At 40.7% G+C, this 17,918-nt stretch overlaps 1 protein-coding gene across 5 annotated transcripts in view; it reads right to left on the reverse strand.

Moving 5' to 3' along the window:
- The window catches only part of CPQ (carboxypeptidase Q), a 561,177-nt gene that overhangs the window by 276,376 nt on the left and 266,883 nt on the right, over nt 1–17,918 (reverse strand). The window lies entirely within an intron of this gene.

Genomic DNA, 17,918 nt, shown 5'->3' on the forward strand with positions numbered 1-17,918 from the left:
GATTTGTGCAACACAAACATAAAGGTTTGCTTTATGAGCCTGTCAGAGTGGGTAACACGTGAATAGCACTCAATAAATAGTCAATGAATAAGATAAGCATAGAATAACAAGTCAATTTGAGCTATTCCCTTTTATAAAATTTCAGTTCGTTAGCATGATGCCAAGCAAAACACGTAATTGGTTATAAAATGTTAATTTCTACCTGATTGTTGTAGCAGAACTGGTAGAGTGAAATCCTGGGGAAAATCCAGGTGTTCTTCATTAGCTATTTCTTGGCCCTACATTTAAGCCTAAAGTTTTCAAAACACAGACCCAGACCCTAGTGAAGCTACAACATAGGGAGGTGGCTATTTTGGATAGCCTAAACTATCCCCTTCACTTAGGATTTATACAGTACTTTTTAATTTTTTGAAGTAAATACTTCAATGTTTTAATTACTTTCCTATCTTCTTAAATATTTCATATGATACTTTCTTGTAGACTCAAGTCACTTTCAGGAACATTAGTTACTGAATTATCATACACTATAATAAGTTCTTAGTGAGATTCTTATACTCCAAATGCTATGATTTTTGAGTTGTGAGTTTTGTTTTGTTCTTCACTTGCAATTTCTAAAATGTGCCTTGCTGTGTTTAAACTTTTTTACACACATTTTCTCTTTGCACAGAATGCCTCCCAATACATTCTTGCTCCACCTATTAAATTCCTACTCATCACTCTCAGCTTTCAGTAGTCAGTTTTGCTGATAGCTCAGACTGAGTTACTGTTCTCTGTGTTTCTTATATTCTTTGATTGCTATATTAACTTCCTCCAAAACCTAAAGGCTTAAAGCAATTGATATTTATTATATCATACAATTTTTGTGGGTCAAAAATTTGGAAGTGACTTAGTGGGTGGTTCTGGCTCAGAGTCTCTTATAACATTGCGATCAAGATGTTGGCCAGGGTTGTGGTCATCTGATAGCTTGACTAGAGCTGCTGGATCTACTTGCTAGGTAATTTGTGTTGGCTGGTACAGAAAGCTACACTTCTTCACTAAGTGGATCTATCCCCAGGGCTGCTTGAGTATCCTTACAACATGGCAGCTGGCTTCTCCTAGAGTGAGTGACATGAGAAATAACAAGGAGAAAGCCACATTGCTTTCTATGTCCTAATCGAAGACATCACACCAATCATTTCTGCAACACTCTATTCATTACAAGTTCATTCCTAATACGAAAAACAAAGATAGCACAAAAAAAGAAAATTACAGGCCAATATCAATGATGAACATAGACACAAAAATCCTCAACAAAATTCTAGCAAAGAGAATCCAAACACACATTAAAAGGATCATATACCATTCAAGTAGGGTTTATCCCAAGAATGCAAAGATTCTTGAATATATACGTATCAGTCAATAGATATACCATATTAACAAACCGAAAGATAAAATCTATCTCAATAGATGCAGAGAAAGCTTTCGACAAAATTCAACACCCATTTATGATGAAAACTCTCCGGAAAAATCAATATAGAAGGAACCTATCTCACCATAATAAAGGCCATATATAAAAAACGTACAGAAAACATTATTCTCAAAGGTGAAAAACTCAAAGTGTTTCCTCTAAGATCAGGAACAAGACAAGGGTGCCCACCCTTAACACTATTATTCAACATAGTTTTGGAAGTTTTAGCTACAGCAATCAGAGAAGAAAAACAAATAAAAGGAATCCAGATTGGAAAAGAAGAAGTAAAATCCTCACTGTTTGCAGATGATATGATACTATGCATCAGATCAGATCAGATCAGATCAGTCGCTCAGTCGTGTCTGACTCTTTGCGACCCCATGAATCGCAGCACGCCAGGCCTCCCTGTCCATCACCAACTCCCGGAGTTCACTGAGACTCACATCCATCAAGTCAGTGATGCCATCCAGCCATCTCATCCTCTGTCGTCCCCTTCTCCTCCTGCCCCCAACCCCTCCCAGCATCAGGGTCTTTTCCAATGAATCAACTCTTCGCATGAGGTGGCCAAAGTACTGAAGTTTCAGCTTTAGCATCATTCCTTCCAAAGAAATCCCAGGGCTCCTTCAGAATGGACTGGTTGGATCTCCTTGCAGTCCAAGGGACTCTCAAGAGTCTTCTCCAACACCACAGTTCAAAAGCATCAATTCTTCGGCGCTCAGCCTTCTTCACAGTCCAACTCTCACATCCATACATGACCACAGGAAAAACCATAGCCTTGACTAGACGAACCTTTGTTGGCAAAGTAATGTCTCTGCTTTTCAATATACTATCTAGGTTGGTCATAACTTTCCTTCCAAGGAGTAAGCGTCTTTTAATTTCATGTCTGCAGTCACCATCTGTAGTGATTTTGGAGCCCAGAAAAATAAAGTCTGACACCGTTTCCACTGTTTCCCCATCTATTTCCCATGAAGTAGTGGGACCAGATGCCATGATCTTCGTTTTCTGAATGTTGAGCTTTAAGCCAACTTTTTCACTCTCCACTTTCACTTTCATCAAGAGGATTTTGAGTTCCTCTTCACTTTCTGCCATAAGGGTGATGTCATCTGCATATCTGAGGTTATTGATATTTCTCCCGGCAATCTTGATTCCAGCTTGTGTTTCTTCCAGTCCAGCGTTTCTCATGACGTACTCTGCATATAAGTTAAATAAACAGGGTGACAATATACAGCCTTGACGTACTCCTTTTCCTATTTGGACCCAGTCTGTTGCATAGAAAACCCTAAAGATGTTACCAGAAAATTAGTAGAGCTATTCAATAAAGGTAGTAAAGTCGAAGGATATAAAATCAATATACATAAATTTCTTGCATTCTTATACACTAACAATGAAAAACCAGAGAGAGAAATTAAGGGAAAAAAAAATCCCACTCACTATAGCAACAAAAAGAATAAAATACCAAGGAATAAACCTACCTAAAGAGACAAAAGACCTGTATGCAGAAAACTACAAGACACTGATGAAATAAATCAAAGATCACATAAACAGAGGGAGAGATATACCATGCTCTTCGATTGGAAGAATCAATATTTTGAAAATGACTCTACTACCAAAAACAATCTACAGGTTCAATGCAATCCCTATTAAACTACCAATGGCATTTTCCCATAGAACTAGAAAAAAAATTTCATAATTTGTATGGAAACACAAAAGATCCCCAAAAGCCAAGACAATCTTGAGAAAGAAAAATAGAGCTGGAGGAATCAACCTTCCTGACCTCAGACTATACTACAAAACTGAAGTCATCAAGACAGTGTGGTACTGGCACAAAAACAGAAATATAGACCAAAAGAACAAGATAGAAAACCCAGAGATAAATCCAAGCACCTATGGACAACTTATCTTTGACAAAGGAGGCAAGAATACACAATGGAGAAAAGATAACCTCTTCAGTAAGTGGTGCTGGGAAAACTGTACAGCTACATGTAAAATAATGAAATTAGAACACTTCCTAACAACATATACAAACATAAACTCTAAATGGATTGAAGACATAAATGTAAGGCCAGAAACTATAAAGCTCTTGAAGGAAAACATAAGTAGTACACTCTGACATTTTATAAATCACAGCAAGATCTTCTTTGACCCACCTCCTAGAGTAATGGAAATAAAAACAAAAATAAACAAAGTGGACTGAATTAAACTTAAAAGCTTTTGCACAGCAACAGAAACAACAGTAAACAAGATGAAAAGACGGTCCTCAGAATGGAGAAAATCACTGCAAAAGAAGCAACTGACAAAGGATTAATCTCCAAAAAAATATATGCAGCTCATACAGCTCAATATCAGAAAAACAAATAGCCCAATCAAAAAAAACAAAAAACAAAAAACCAGACATTTCTGCAAAGAAAGATGTCTAATAAACACATGAAAAGATGTTCAACATTGCTCATTATTGGAGACATGCAAATGAAAACTACAATGAAGTATCACCTCACACCAGTCGGAATGACCATCATCAAAAAATCTACAAACAATAAATGCTGAAGAGGATGTGGAGAAGAGGGAAAGTTCTTGCATTGTTGGTAGGAATGTACATTGATACAACCATTAGGGAGACAGCATGGAGATTCTAGGAATAAAACGACCATTGTTGTTTTCCAGTCTCTAAGTGGTGTCTGACTCTTTGCAACCCCATGAACTGCGGCACGCAGGTTTCTCTGTCTTCCACTTTCACCCGGACGGAGCTAATTCAAATTCATGTCCACCGAGTCAGTGATGCTATCTAACCATCTCATCCTGTCATGCCCATTTCTTGTTGCCTTCAATCTTTTCCAGCATCAGGGTCTTTTCCAATGAGTTGGCTCTTTACATCAGGTGGCTCAAGAACTGGAGCTTCAGCTTCAGCATCGGTTTTTCCAATCAGTATTCAGGGTTGATTTCCTTTAGGATTGACTGGTTTGATCTCCTTGCAGTCCAAGGAACTCTCAAGAGTCTTCTCTAGCACCACCAGTTCAGAAGCATCAATTCTTTGGTGCTCAGCCTTCTTTATGATCCAATTCTCACATCCAAACATGACTACTGGAAAAACCATAATTCTGATTCTATGGACCTCGGCTGGCAAAGTGATGTCTCTGCTTTTTAATATGCTGTCCCGGTATGTCATAGCTTTCTTTCTGAGGAGCAGGATTCTTTCGATTTCATGGCTGCAGTCACTGTTCGCAGTGATTTTGGAGCCCAAGAAAACAAAATCTGTTACTGCTTTCATGTTTTCCCCTTCTATTTGCCATGAAGCGATGAGACTGGATGCCAGGATCTTAGTTTTCTGAATATTAAATTTCAAGCCAGCTTTTTCATTCTTCTCTTGCACCTTCATCAAGAGGCTCTCAGTTCCTCTTCACTTTCTGCCATTAGTGTGGTATCACCTGCATATCTGATATTGTTGACATTTATCCTGGAAAACTTGATTCCAGCCTGTGATTCATCCAGCCTGGCATTTTGCATGATGTACTCTGCATAGAAGTTAAATAAACAGGGTGACATTATACAGCCTTGTCATACTACTCTCCCAATTTTGAACAAGTCCATTGTTCCACGTCCAGTTCTAACTGCTGCTTCTTGACCCACATATAGGTTTCTCAGGAGGCAGGTAACACAGTCTGGCGCTCCAATCTCTTTAAGAATTTTCCACAGATTTTTATGATCCACACGATTAAAGGCTTTAGCACAGTCAATGAAGCATAAGCAGGTGTTTTTCTGGTATTCCCTTGCTAGCTCCATGATCTGGTGACTGTTGGCAACTTGATTTCTAGTTGCCTCTTTGAAACCCATCTTGAACATCTGGATGTTCTCAGTACATGTACTGCTGAAGTCTAGCTTGAAGGACTTTTAGTGTAAACTTGCTAGCATTTGAAACGAGTATAATCATATGGTAGTTTGAACATTCTTGGCACTGTCCTTCTTTGGGACTGAAATGAAAACTAACCTTTTTCAGTCCTGTGGCCATTGCTGAGTTTTCCAAATTTGCTGACATATTGAGCGCAGTTCTTTAACAGTATGATCTTTTAGGATTTTAAATAACTCAGCTGGAATTCCTTCATCTCCACAAGCTTTGTTCATAGTGATGCTTCCTAAGGCCTACTTCACTTAATACTCCAGGATATCTGGCTCTGGTGAGTGACCATACCATCCTGGTTATCTGGCATAAAGACTTTTTTGTATACTTCTTCTGTGTATTCTTGCCACATCTTCTTAATCTCTTCTGTTTCTATTAGGTCCATATACCCTGAGAAAACCACAGTTCTAAAAGATACCTGTACACTAATGCTCACTGCAGCACTATTTACAATAGCTAGGACATGGAAGCAACCTAGATGTCCATCAACAGATGAACGGATAAAGAAGATGTGGTACATATATACAAAGGAATATTACTGAGCCATAAAAGGAATGTATTTGAGTCAGTGGTAGTGAGGTGCATGAGCCTAGAGCCTGTAACATAGAGTGAAATCAGAAAAAGAAAAGCAAATATCATATATGTGGAATCTAGAAAAGCAGTACTGAAGAAACTATCTGTGGGGAAGGAGTGAGGAAGCAGATACAGAGAACAGACTGCGGAGCCAGTGGGAGAAGCAGAGGGCAGGATGAATGAGGAAAGTAGCACTGACATATATGCACTGCCATGCATAGAACAGATAGCGAGTGGGAGGTCACCATGCAAAACAGGGAGCCCGGCCTGGCTCTCAAACAGATAATGAGTGGGAGGTTGCCATGCAAAACAGGGAGCCCGGCCTGGCGCTCTTTGACAGCTTAGAGGGGTGGGATGGGAGAGGGGAAGGAGGCTTAAGAGGGACGGGACATATATATCATGATGACTGGTTCACACCGGCGTACAGCAGAAACCAACACAACACTGGAAAGCAGTTATCCTCCAGTTTAAAACAAAGTAAGACACTGAGTTTAGCCTACATGTAGGGGAAGAGAGTCCAGCTCCATCTTTTAAAAGGAGATCAAAGAATGTGTGGGCATATTTTAAAGCCACCAAGACTGCTCTTACTGCATTCTAATTATTTATTTAAACACTTTCATTTTTAGGTTGCTTTTGAGGACATTCTTAAGGCATTTATTTTACCCTGTATAAAACTAAAGATCTGGGCACTGACTATAGTTAAGTTACAGAGGAATCAAACTTTAAATTAAGTTATAGAGGAATCTCATCTCCCACTTAAGTAGACATGTGTCTGACTTTAGTCAAGTTAGTTACTCTGAATCTCAGCTTCCTGATCTTTAAAGTGGGAGTTGTAACCACCAGTCCTGTCGGAGGATGAAGTGGAAAAATGCAGGTGAGAGTCCCCTGCAAACTGTGAGGTACTGTGGGATTACTGAACCAGGCAGGATTCAGTCAGTGCTGCAAGCCCTGTGTGAGCATAGTCTGGCTTCCAGAATTTACTGCCTTGTTTACTTATCGGTCACCACACATGAGCCCCTTTATCACCTCTCCTCTCCTCTCGGCCTCAGACGATCTCCAAGCTTGTAACACAGAGTTTTGTACATAGAAGGTAATCCATAAACATTTGCTGTTGTTCACTATGATACTGACAGTTCTCCTGATTTTCTTTTCATTTCAGGTTAAACGGAGGAAACTTTTTAAACAGCTATATTGCACAAACTAGAACAGAAAGTTATTATGAAGTATAGGCCATGAATTGCTCAGAGCACAGGTTCTGGGAACAGACTTGGGACAGACTTGGGTTAAACTCATGTCTGCCACTCAGAAGCTTCTGAACTCTGTCAACTCCCTAAGCCTCCTCAGTTTCTTCATATGTAACTTGGGGATAACAGCACTGATTATTTGACAAGGTCATAATGAAGATCAAGGACATAATACATGAGAAGCACCTAGAATACTGCCCGTCACATTTTCAGTAGTCCATTAATGTGTATTATTATTCATCATATGATTATTATGAAATGGCTCCATTATTAACAAGGGAAAGGCATTCAGACCCATGACAGATGGCACCTTCCTGCTTTCGAGTCCCATTTTGCACTCCAGGATGACTTACTGAGTCCAGGAAAAAGAGCTCTTCCAGGCTTACCTTGTCTACCTGGGTGGCTATCTATCTAAAACAGCCTGTCTGGCTTGAGCTATTTCCATTTGCTGTCTTTATGAGGCCGGAGGCATGCACAGCTATGAGCACATTTCAGAAATTTGAAAAATAAACAATGAAATGTCTTACGCTTGCCACACATGCATTTTTTCCTACCATGATTTAGGTTGGCTGGTTCTAAGCCATAAAAAGTTTATAATAAGAAAGAAAAAAAGAATGAAATTTCCCAGTTTAAAACTCTTTAACCCCAGCCCTCAAAACTTTCCAACTCAAGGTTAAGATGCGAACAAATGTTCCAACCAATATGTTCATGAAAGATTTAATAATTACTTTGCTTATGAAAGTTTAAACAGCTGCTTAAGTGAGTAAAAAGGCTCCCACCCAGGCAGAATAACTTGCTGTACCCATTAAGAAGGTTTTACAAATCACCAGACTGTGTATTCAGATGAAAGGAGAGCTGCTTTTGCAGCACAGCCTCTAAATTTCAATTATGTATGGAATGGGTTTGTCCATCAGGTCAATCAGGTTTTGTTTATTCCTTCAGCAGGGGTCTTGACAGCATCAGTGTTAAGGCAGTTTCCAAAGGGATTGCTAAGCTTTTCCATCATGTATTTTTAAAAACACACATACAGGAAATAGGCCAAGCCTTTTTCTTTAGGTTATTTTATGCCTTAGTTCCATGAATATAAAGTTCATTATCAAATTGATTGGGAAATTACAGGAGGTTGTGTTACACTCCTTAAAAAAGAATAACATTATGCTTTGGACTTTCACATACGCTATTCCTTCTTGGAATATCCCCCATCCCAACTGCATCCCCATAACCTTTTGCATGGTTAACCCTTCGTGATTAACTATTCTGCTGTAGGAATAAGTTGGATCTCACCAGAAAGCCTTCCTTGGCCTCCTTGACCAGGATGGTTCTCCCCATCATACCACTTGGCTACCATATTATAGCACTTAGCACCTGTTACTGCAGTTACTTGTTTAACTCCCTGTCTCTACCATGAAACCTCACAAATTAGTAAGGGCTAATTAATATATCAACATAGAGTAGGAGCTCAGTAAATTCCTGCAGAATTAATGAATAAATTCTCCAAGTCACCCACACTGCACTTTTTCTTCTCTCCAAACTTTAACAACTCTTGCCAATTTTATTTCTTAAATATTTCCTGAATCCATCTCCTCTTTTCCAACACTATTTCAACTGTCTCTGTTCAAATCCAGCTAATCTCCTGGCTGAATTTCAGTCTTTGTCCCTCAAACACATACAGTGGGTAGAGTGAGTCAAAATGAAAAATCTACTGCTAACCACACCTTTAAGTCCCTTCTTGCTATTAACAGGACAAAGCCCAGCCCTTTGAGGGGCACGCCAGGCTTCTGTGGTTAGTCCCTCCTGATGTACCCCTCTTGATTCTCAGTTCCTTACTTCTGCATAATCTCTGCCCTCTCGAAAGAAGGCTAACATTCACTGAGGGTCAGAGAGGCATAATAACCTACCAACAAAATGTCAGAGGCAGGATGTGAATTCTACGAGCTACAGTACTATGCTACAACCACAGTGCTATGCTGCCCACCCAATGCTACTGCTGTAACCCTAGTGCCTGACACACACCGCATATTTCATAAATGTGTGTTGAATGAATGAATGAAGAGTTGAAAGTGGGAAGAATATAAAAAACACCAAAATATAAACTATCCGATAGATCTTAGTCCTCTTTTCTCCTGTTTCTCAGAAAGTTTGGGGATTATTGCAAAACGACCTGTTAGAGATTTCCAGTGCACATCAGCACATTAAAGGCTTAAGAAGTTCTTCAGAAAAAAAAGTGGGGTGTTTGTTTAACTTTTCTCAATAGAAGAGTTCCTAACTGTATTTGAACACAGAATGTGTTCTTTAAAATAAGAAAAGAACACCTACCAATACCCCTACTCTGTGAAAGACTGAAAGGGCTCCCACTGCGTCTGAGCATCTGAGAGCATACACTCTGCACTGTCAAGCTCCTGATAATCTCCAGGTTTTGTTTTTTTTTTAAGAATGGAATTTTAAGGCTGGAAATGACCTTTGAGCTTTTCCAGACAAAGTCCCCCATTCTGTCTTTGAAGGATTAAGTGGCCCAAAGTCACTCAGGTTATTTGTGGCAGAAATAAAACTAGAAACAAGGCCTGGCATCTCCCACCCAGTGGGTCCTCTGCATCAGTCCACACCAGTGACTCTCCACGTGCAGTGACCTCTGTCCCTCAGGGGACATCTAGCAGCGCCTAGAGACATCTTTGATGGTCTCGGCTGGGGAGTAGGGGACAGACGGGGAACGCTGCTAAATATTCCACAATGTAAACCACGGCCTCCCACAACAAAGAACTATCTGGCCTCAAATATCAATAGTGATGACGCTGAGAAACTCTGTCCCACACTAAACAAAAGAAAAAGCAAACTGTCCAGTGAACAGACTAGAGCTTTCATTTCAACATTTCCCGCTAGCCTGCATAGTGCTGCATTATATTTGAAATAATACCGGCATATGAAAATGAAATTGTCCTTTGAATCCCTGAAAATAACTGCTGTTGGAAAAAGGCTTAGATTAACCACCCCCCCACCCCCATCAAGGCTTCACTGAAATGGGTTTGGATATTATTAACCAAAAAAAAAAAAAACCCAAACACACTTCTTTACATACAGTTCCCTCAGAAGAGTTCTTGAATGTATTAACTTTTGAAAAATACTGTATTTACTAAGCAAGACCTCAGAGTAAAGCCTAGGAGATCACTCAGGAACAATAGCAACCAGCCAGCCTTAGGCCAGCCCAAGAGACTCTGCTCTTGGTCTCCCATAGAGTCTCCCCCATAGCTGCCCGTGGCCCTAGTCCCAGGTCCCAATCATGTCAGTTTGAGCACAACCCTCCTTCTGTGTTTGTTTGTTTGAGTGGGAGACCCTGGAAGGATCATAAACGAATCCTGGGAAAGGACTGTGTGGGGAGATGCTAGCATGGGGTCCCACCTACACCAGGGGCTCCACAGAGGTTGCTCACAGGCAGCCGCTGCTTTCCAGGAAAGAGGCTCACTCTTGGGAGTGTCTTCAGAGCGTTTCCTTATTGGGTTTCTGTTCCACCGTTCTCTAAGATGTCATCACTGAGGAAGCTGAACAAAGGATACACCTCACCCAAGCTTCCTGCACTATTTGTGCAACTTCTTGGGAGCTTAAAATTATTTCCAAATAAAAAGTGCTTTTTAGGTGATGAGATTGGTAGTAGATCTATTTAGTCTTTGTCTCTGGTCTTTTGCTAAAACAGAAACACCTGATTACCGGACTGGTGAGGGTAAAGGTGTATGAATACGGGCACAGGGGAAGAGGCATCAGAAAGTGTCACTGACACCAGAGAAGTGCTGCATCCATCAGGGACAGGGAGCTAAAGAGACTGAGACCCAAATCAGACTCAGTGGAGAGACGATGAGTAGCAAGAATGGACCAAGCACAGGTGGGTTCCTCATGGGTGCTCTAAGGAAACTGCAGAACAACAGGGGACAGTATATCTGAGAGTTGTTCATGCCCAGGAGAGTGATATCAGAAGAAAAAGCATGAGAAAAAGACACCAATAATGACTTAGCAGGCATAGCATGACTTGAATCATGAATCAACAAAATCCCACAGATTCACACACTATCTGTCCAGCTACAATGCACCCCAGCACAATGGAGTATCTTTGAGGTAGAAAGGAATGGGAGTCGGGAAACCTGTGGTCACCTTCCAGATGTGACCTATCACACGTTTGTTGTGTCTCCGTGGACAAAGTCCCTCAGATTCAGTTTCCCCATCTGCAGATCAGGGAATGGATGCTGACTGCTAGGAGCCTTACCTGTCTGTCTCACTTGTGTAAGGACTCTTCTAATAGGTGTGATACCCTCTACTTACTGAAAAATAAAACCTATTCATGGATAGGCAATAAGTTTCTTACGAATTTTCCAATGCACATTTGCTCTTTAATAAATGGGAGTAGAATAACATGGCTATTTTAGGACCAGGGAGCATCAGCTCAGAAGTCAAGGAGCTCTCATTCCCACCCTTTCAGATTCATTTTCAACCACGGATGGGCCCCACAAACACAATGATTTCCCGGGGGTAAAGCTGTCTGACAGAAAGGAGTTCGAAGGCCTAATGTCACACAGATGGCCAAAAAACATATGAAAGAAATGTTCAACATCACTAATTATTAGAGAAATGCAAAACAAAACTACCATGAGGTATCATCTCACACCAGTCAGAATGGCCATCATCAAAAAATTTCCAAAAAATTTATGCTGGAGAAGATGTGGATAAAGGGGAACCCTCCTACATGGTTGGTGGGAATGTAAATTGGTACAGCCACTATGGAGAACAGTATTGAGATTCTTTAAAAAAAAACTATAAATAGAACTACCATATGATCTAGCAATCCCACTCCTGGGCATACACTGGGAGAAAATCACAATTCCAAAATATCCATGCACCCCAATGTTCACTGCAGCACTATTTATTAATACAATAGCTATGATATGGAAGCAACATAAGTGTCTATCAATAGAAGAATAGGTAAAGAAGATGTGGTACAAATATACAATGGACTCAGCCATAAAAAGCAATAAAATTGTGCCAGTCGCAGAGACACAGATGGACCTAGAGACTTCATACAGACTGAAGTAAGTCAGAAAGAGAAAAACAAATATCAGATAATACCATGTATATGCAGAATTTAGAAGGATGATACAGATAGGCTTATTTGAAGAGCAGAAATAGGACACAGACTTGTAAATGCCAAGTTGGGGGAGGGTGGGATGAATTAGGAGATTGGGATTGACATGTATATACTACTATATTTAAAATAGATAACTCATGAGGAACCTACTGTGTAGCACAGGAAATTCTACTCAATTAATGGAAAGGCATTTTCATTTATAGCATGTAAATGGGGAAACTTCATGGCAAATAGATGGGGAAACAATGGAAACAGTGAGAGACCTTATTTTTTTTGAGTTCCAAAAAATAAAGACACTTTATTTTGGGGGAGGGACTCCAAAATTACTGCAGATGGTGACTGCAGCCATGAAATTAAAAGACGCTTGCTCCTTGGGAAGAAAGCTATGACCAAACTAGACAGCATATTAAAAAGCAGAGACATTACTTTACCAACAAAGGTCCGTCTAGTCAAAGCTATGGTTTTTCCCGTAGTCATGTATGGATATATGGCTATAAAGAAAGCTGAGAGCTGAAGAATTGATGGTTTTGAACTGTGGTATTGGAGAAGACTCTTGAGAGTCCCTTGCACTGCAAGGAGATCCAACTAGTCAATCCTAAAGGAAATCAACCCTGAATACTCATTGGAAGGACTGATGCTGAAGCTGAAACTCCAATACTGTGGCTATCTGATGCGAAGAAGTTACTCATTGGAAAAGAGCCTGATGCTGGGAAAGATTGAAAGTGGGAGGAAAAGGGGACGACAGAGGATGAGACAGTTTGATGGCATCACTGACTCAATGGACATGAGTTTGAGCAAGCTCTGGGAGTTGGTGATGGACAGGGAAGCCTGGTGTGCTGCAGTCCATGGGGTCACAAAGAGTCAGAGACGACTGAGTGACTGAATTGAACTGAAATGGAAAGGAAATTCATAAAAAGAAATTATATATATAATGATATACTTTGTTGTACAGTGGAAACTAACACAACACTGTAAAACAACTATATTTCAATAAAAAGTAATATTTAAAAAAATGGCCTAATGTCAGAGCTTCCAGCCAACCTGCTTTTCGCCAGTGAAATGCACCCCCTCAAAGTGTTCAGGTCTGCTGAACCCTGCACAACTCGCCCAAATCACAGAGGAGCAGTTTCAGAAGAGGGAAGAGTGGAGAGAGGATTTCAGGCCTGGAGGAGCCGTCTTGCGGGGTTTTTAGGAAGCAGGTAGGATTTGCGTCTATAATACCCTTATTCTGCCTTTTCATATATTGGAACCCAATAAAGTATGTGTATAATTGGCATTTTTTAAAGCCTGTGGTTAATTCAGTCAAGGCTTATGTCTGAACTATGTAACAGGGTTTTGAAACTAATGCTTCATTAATCACATATACACTTTTCCAGAGCCAAAATTCACAACATGTTGTCCATAGATCTTGGGCCAAATCAGAAGGATTCTTTATGTGTTAAATGCTTTCCTTTCATCAAGGTGCTGTGCATGTATGAGATATAAGGTGGGTGTCAGCGCCGAAGAGTATCGGCCACTGCCTGGGTGTTAGACCACTTTCAGGTCACCCACGATGCTTGGCTGCAGGCAGAATAATGGCAGTTTCAAAACACATCCTCTTCATTTTTAGCAGTAATACCCACTGCAACTGGTTTGCTCAGCACTATTTAGCATTGCTTCCCGGTCGTTAATAAGAAGCAAGGTATCAGGGATATGTCAGGGATAAGTAGGTCAACATAAACTATCAAGACCAATATTTATGTCATTGTCAACATACTAATTTAAATAAAAATTTTATTAAAATTAAAATAAAAAATAAAGTTAAATGATGTTAGAAAAGTTTGCCAGAGTTTAGGAGAGCTGAACTCCCTCACTAGCCAGGGAAAGAATGGGTCTAGGTGGTACGGGATCTCTACCATGCATCTCTTTTTCCCCTTTCTTCATTCTAATTTTTCACTCATTTATGAATAGTTTAATTTAATTTAACCATAACTGCCTCCTACTTAACTCCCCTAAACTTTTCCCAACGTGTTCTCTTTTCCTCTGTCTTCCTCACCTCCAATCACTCACTCCAGCATTTACCTTTATTTTACTTTTATTTGTTTGGGGGGAGCTTCCCTGATAGCTCAGTTGGTAAAGAATCCACCTGCAATGCAGGAGACCCCAGTTCAATTCCAAATCTGTAATGAATTTATGACAATATTGCTTCTGTTTTATTTTATTTTATTTTTTTCTTTTTTTTTTCTTTAATAGAAAATTATTTAATTAGTATACATGTGTTCCCCATCCTGAACCCTCCTCCCTCCTCCCTCTCCACACCATCCCTCTGGGTCGTCCCAGTGCACCATCCCTCCCCAACCAGGGATAGTACCTGCTCCTCCTGCATGGGAAGCTGCAGTCTTAACCAGTGGAGTGCCATCAAAGTCCCAGCATTTACCTTTATCATAACTTTTATCTTTTAGGGGACAGGACCCCTGACAGCTTGGAAACTCCACTTTGAGACTGGCATTTTAAAAGATAACTGAACTGCATTGCAAAAATGCAGAAGCAGAAAAAATGCACAAACAGAAGAAAAGAAAGTCAGGAGGGAAATTTCAAGGGCCTGAATTAGAACAATAACAACATAAAGACAAAGCAGGAATAGATTAAAAAAAAAATAGGTTGAAAGCAGACTGAATGGGATATGGCTCTTAACTGTAGGACAGTGATAGAGAGGAAGAAGGAAAAATAACTTGAAGTCTCTGAACTGTGCTCATAAGTAACTAGGGTTCCTTTAATAGAGACAAGAAATTAAGATGAGGTGTCAGGTGTGAGGGAGTTGCTGAACTCGAGTTTAGCCACATAGAAATGCATTTAGGGGTGATGTCCAATATGCCCATGGACAACCAATGTTCTAAATAGGCAGGAAAACTTCTGGATTTAAAGAGAATAGAGATTAAGAAAATCGTCCATTCATTTTCTTCTCTTTTATTATCTCTCTCCTCATTTCACTGAAATAAAATATGTGTGGAGAAGCCACTGCCTGCCAAATTCTGGGATAGGCGTTAGGGAAGAAAAGAAAGTAAACAGAAGGCTCATGGCATCTGCGACAAGCTCTGGTGGGAGATGATAGTCTAACAATGGCATCAAGTGGTGGAATGAGGGGAGGGTTCCCCGAGTAGGCTTTGTAAGGGATGTACTGTGCTTATGTGCATTAAGTTGCCTAACCCCTAGGGGGGAAACACACGCTTCCGGCTTCCCTTCACAGCCTAGACCCCTCTGTGGTTCCAGGCAGACTGTAAGGCAGACTCCCCCCACACACAGCCAAGTGGACGTCACTGCACAGCACTCGCCCACATTCCTTCTGGGAAGGTAATACTGTGACTTCTCTGTGGGAGACCTTTTGCTAATCTTCCATCCTTTACATCTAGGTAACAAAATATTTACAACTGACTCTTGGAATGCGATGCAACACTACGATTGAGGTGAAATCCTGATTCCTAGGACCTCTCTGCAATTGTCCATCACACACCTGGAGAAGGTGCTACCCCATAGAATACAGACTGAAGCATCTTTACAGAGATTAGGATGCTATGATTCAGGCAAGCCTTGCAATTCCACTCCTAGGCACTTGTTGTTGTTTATAAAGAAGGAAAACACATGGCCAGGAGAAGATTTATGCAAGAATGTTCACAAAAGCTTTATTCATAACAGTCAAAACCCAGAAACCACCAGAATGTCCATCACCCTCGGTGAATGGATAAATACATTGAGGTCTAGCCTCACAGTGAAATATTACTCAGCAGAATAAAGGAGTGAGCAGCGATACAACATGGATAAGTCTCAAAAGCATTATGCTGAGTGAAAGAAGCCAGTGCGAAAGACTCCACGTGCATGATGCTATCTCCATGAATTTCTAGAGAAGAAAGAGCTATAGTTTCAGGAAGCAGATCATGGTCCCTCGGGGACAGGGGAGTTGAGGAGGAGATGGACTGTGAGGGGCCCAAGGGAACATTCAGGGTGAGGAAAATATTCTCTATCATGCTTGGGGTTATATTACTGGGTGCATTTTTCAACACTCATGGAATTGTACACTTTAATTTGGTAAGCTTATTTTATGTGAACTATACCTCAGTAAAACTGATTGAAAAAACAATCCTGCAGGGCTGAGGAGTAGACTGACCGTGCGCAGCGGGAAGGTGCCTTGGCTCCTGGGAAGCTCTGAGCCAGCACCACCTCAACCTTCCAGCTGCTGCTGCCCGAGAATGCCTCTGTTTTAATGTTTTAGCCACAGACCCTGACACCCACTGGCCATTTCAGACTACGGTTCCGATAACTCACTCTCACCTTGCCCCCCGTTCTTAGGCTACCAGTGTGCGCATCTGGACAGCTGATAAAAATATAATCCTAAACCCCTCCCACCTGGACTAACAACCTTAACAAAGCAACATTTCGTCCTGGAAGTACTGACAGTAAGGATTACACTCCAAGGGGTCTTGACTACTCAGTTCCTGGAACCTGGACTCTTGGCTCTTCTATTGCCTCTGTTTCCTGAAGAGACAAGGGACTTGTTTCTTTTCTCAACACTTAAAACTATAATTTCGCTAAGGCTATCTGACTCCCCTGGTCCTACTGAGACCTTGCTTTTCCACTATATCTGTGGCTTATAACCCCAGGGTTGATGCATGCCCCAGCCCTGGGAGCAGTTCATTTAGGAAGAGAGAAAAGGGTTCTGGACTTAAACCGCATCTGTACTGCAGCACAGCCCTTAAGTCTGAGAGAGGCCCCAAGCTAGGACGCTTGCAGAAGTTTCTCTATCACTGTGCACTTGTTCTCTCATCCCGCTGATCTCCTTAAACGAAATACAAGTCTAAACTTCCCGAACAGCTTTATTTTAGGGGCTATTTTCAGAATTCCAATACCTACTAATAAATAAGATTCATACCAGAAACCTTATAAAAGCCATTTTTTTGTACATTTAATGTCATAGGAAGAAAACATGACATTCAGCGGGTGCCTGTGACACGACAAACACTGAATCAGGAGGCTATCAGATGTGCATTATCTAATCTAGTCCTCACACTGATCCTGTTCTTCCCCTTCTTTGTAGATAAATTCTCTTAGACTTAGAGGATAAGTAACTCGCTGAAGTTATTTAATCTTCAGCTAGTATAGAGTTTGAATATGTATCTAGGACTATTTGATTTAAAAAAAACCTCTAAAGAGTTCATGTAAACTGTGGTCTACAGTTTGGTTTAATATTCACAAGGTCCTGGTTTGAGTCCCTTCTCAGCCATTTACTAGCTGTATGGACCTTAGGCAAGTGAGTTTCCTTCCAGATTATTTTTCCTCAACTGTAAAATGGAGAAAATAGACCTACTTCACGGAGCTTTGAAAAGATGAAGACAAGTCACACAATAAGCCTACTATCAACCATTGGCATGATCTCAAATGCCAAGCTGGTTCCAAATGGAAGAAATTCGACACAAATAGACAATTACTGCCCTCAGCTATTCAGAGGTGAACTTCCACACAGCGGGTCATGTTTTGGCCTTTGGTTAGTCCCGCCCTTGTTCATTCAATGTAGTAAACTTTTAATAGGGAAAATATGTGTGTGTATGTGTGTGTGTGTGTGTGTGTGTGTGTGTTAGTTGCTCAGTTGTTCTTTGCAACCCCATG

The sequence above is a fragment of the Bos indicus x Bos taurus genome, chromosome 14 (genome assembly GCF_003369695.1).
Source record: "Bos indicus x Bos taurus breed Angus x Brahman F1 hybrid chromosome 14, Bos_hybrid_MaternalHap_v2.0, whole genome shotgun sequence".
Taxonomy (NCBI): Eukaryota; Metazoa; Chordata; class Mammalia; order Artiodactyla; family Bovidae; genus Bos; species Bos indicus x Bos taurus.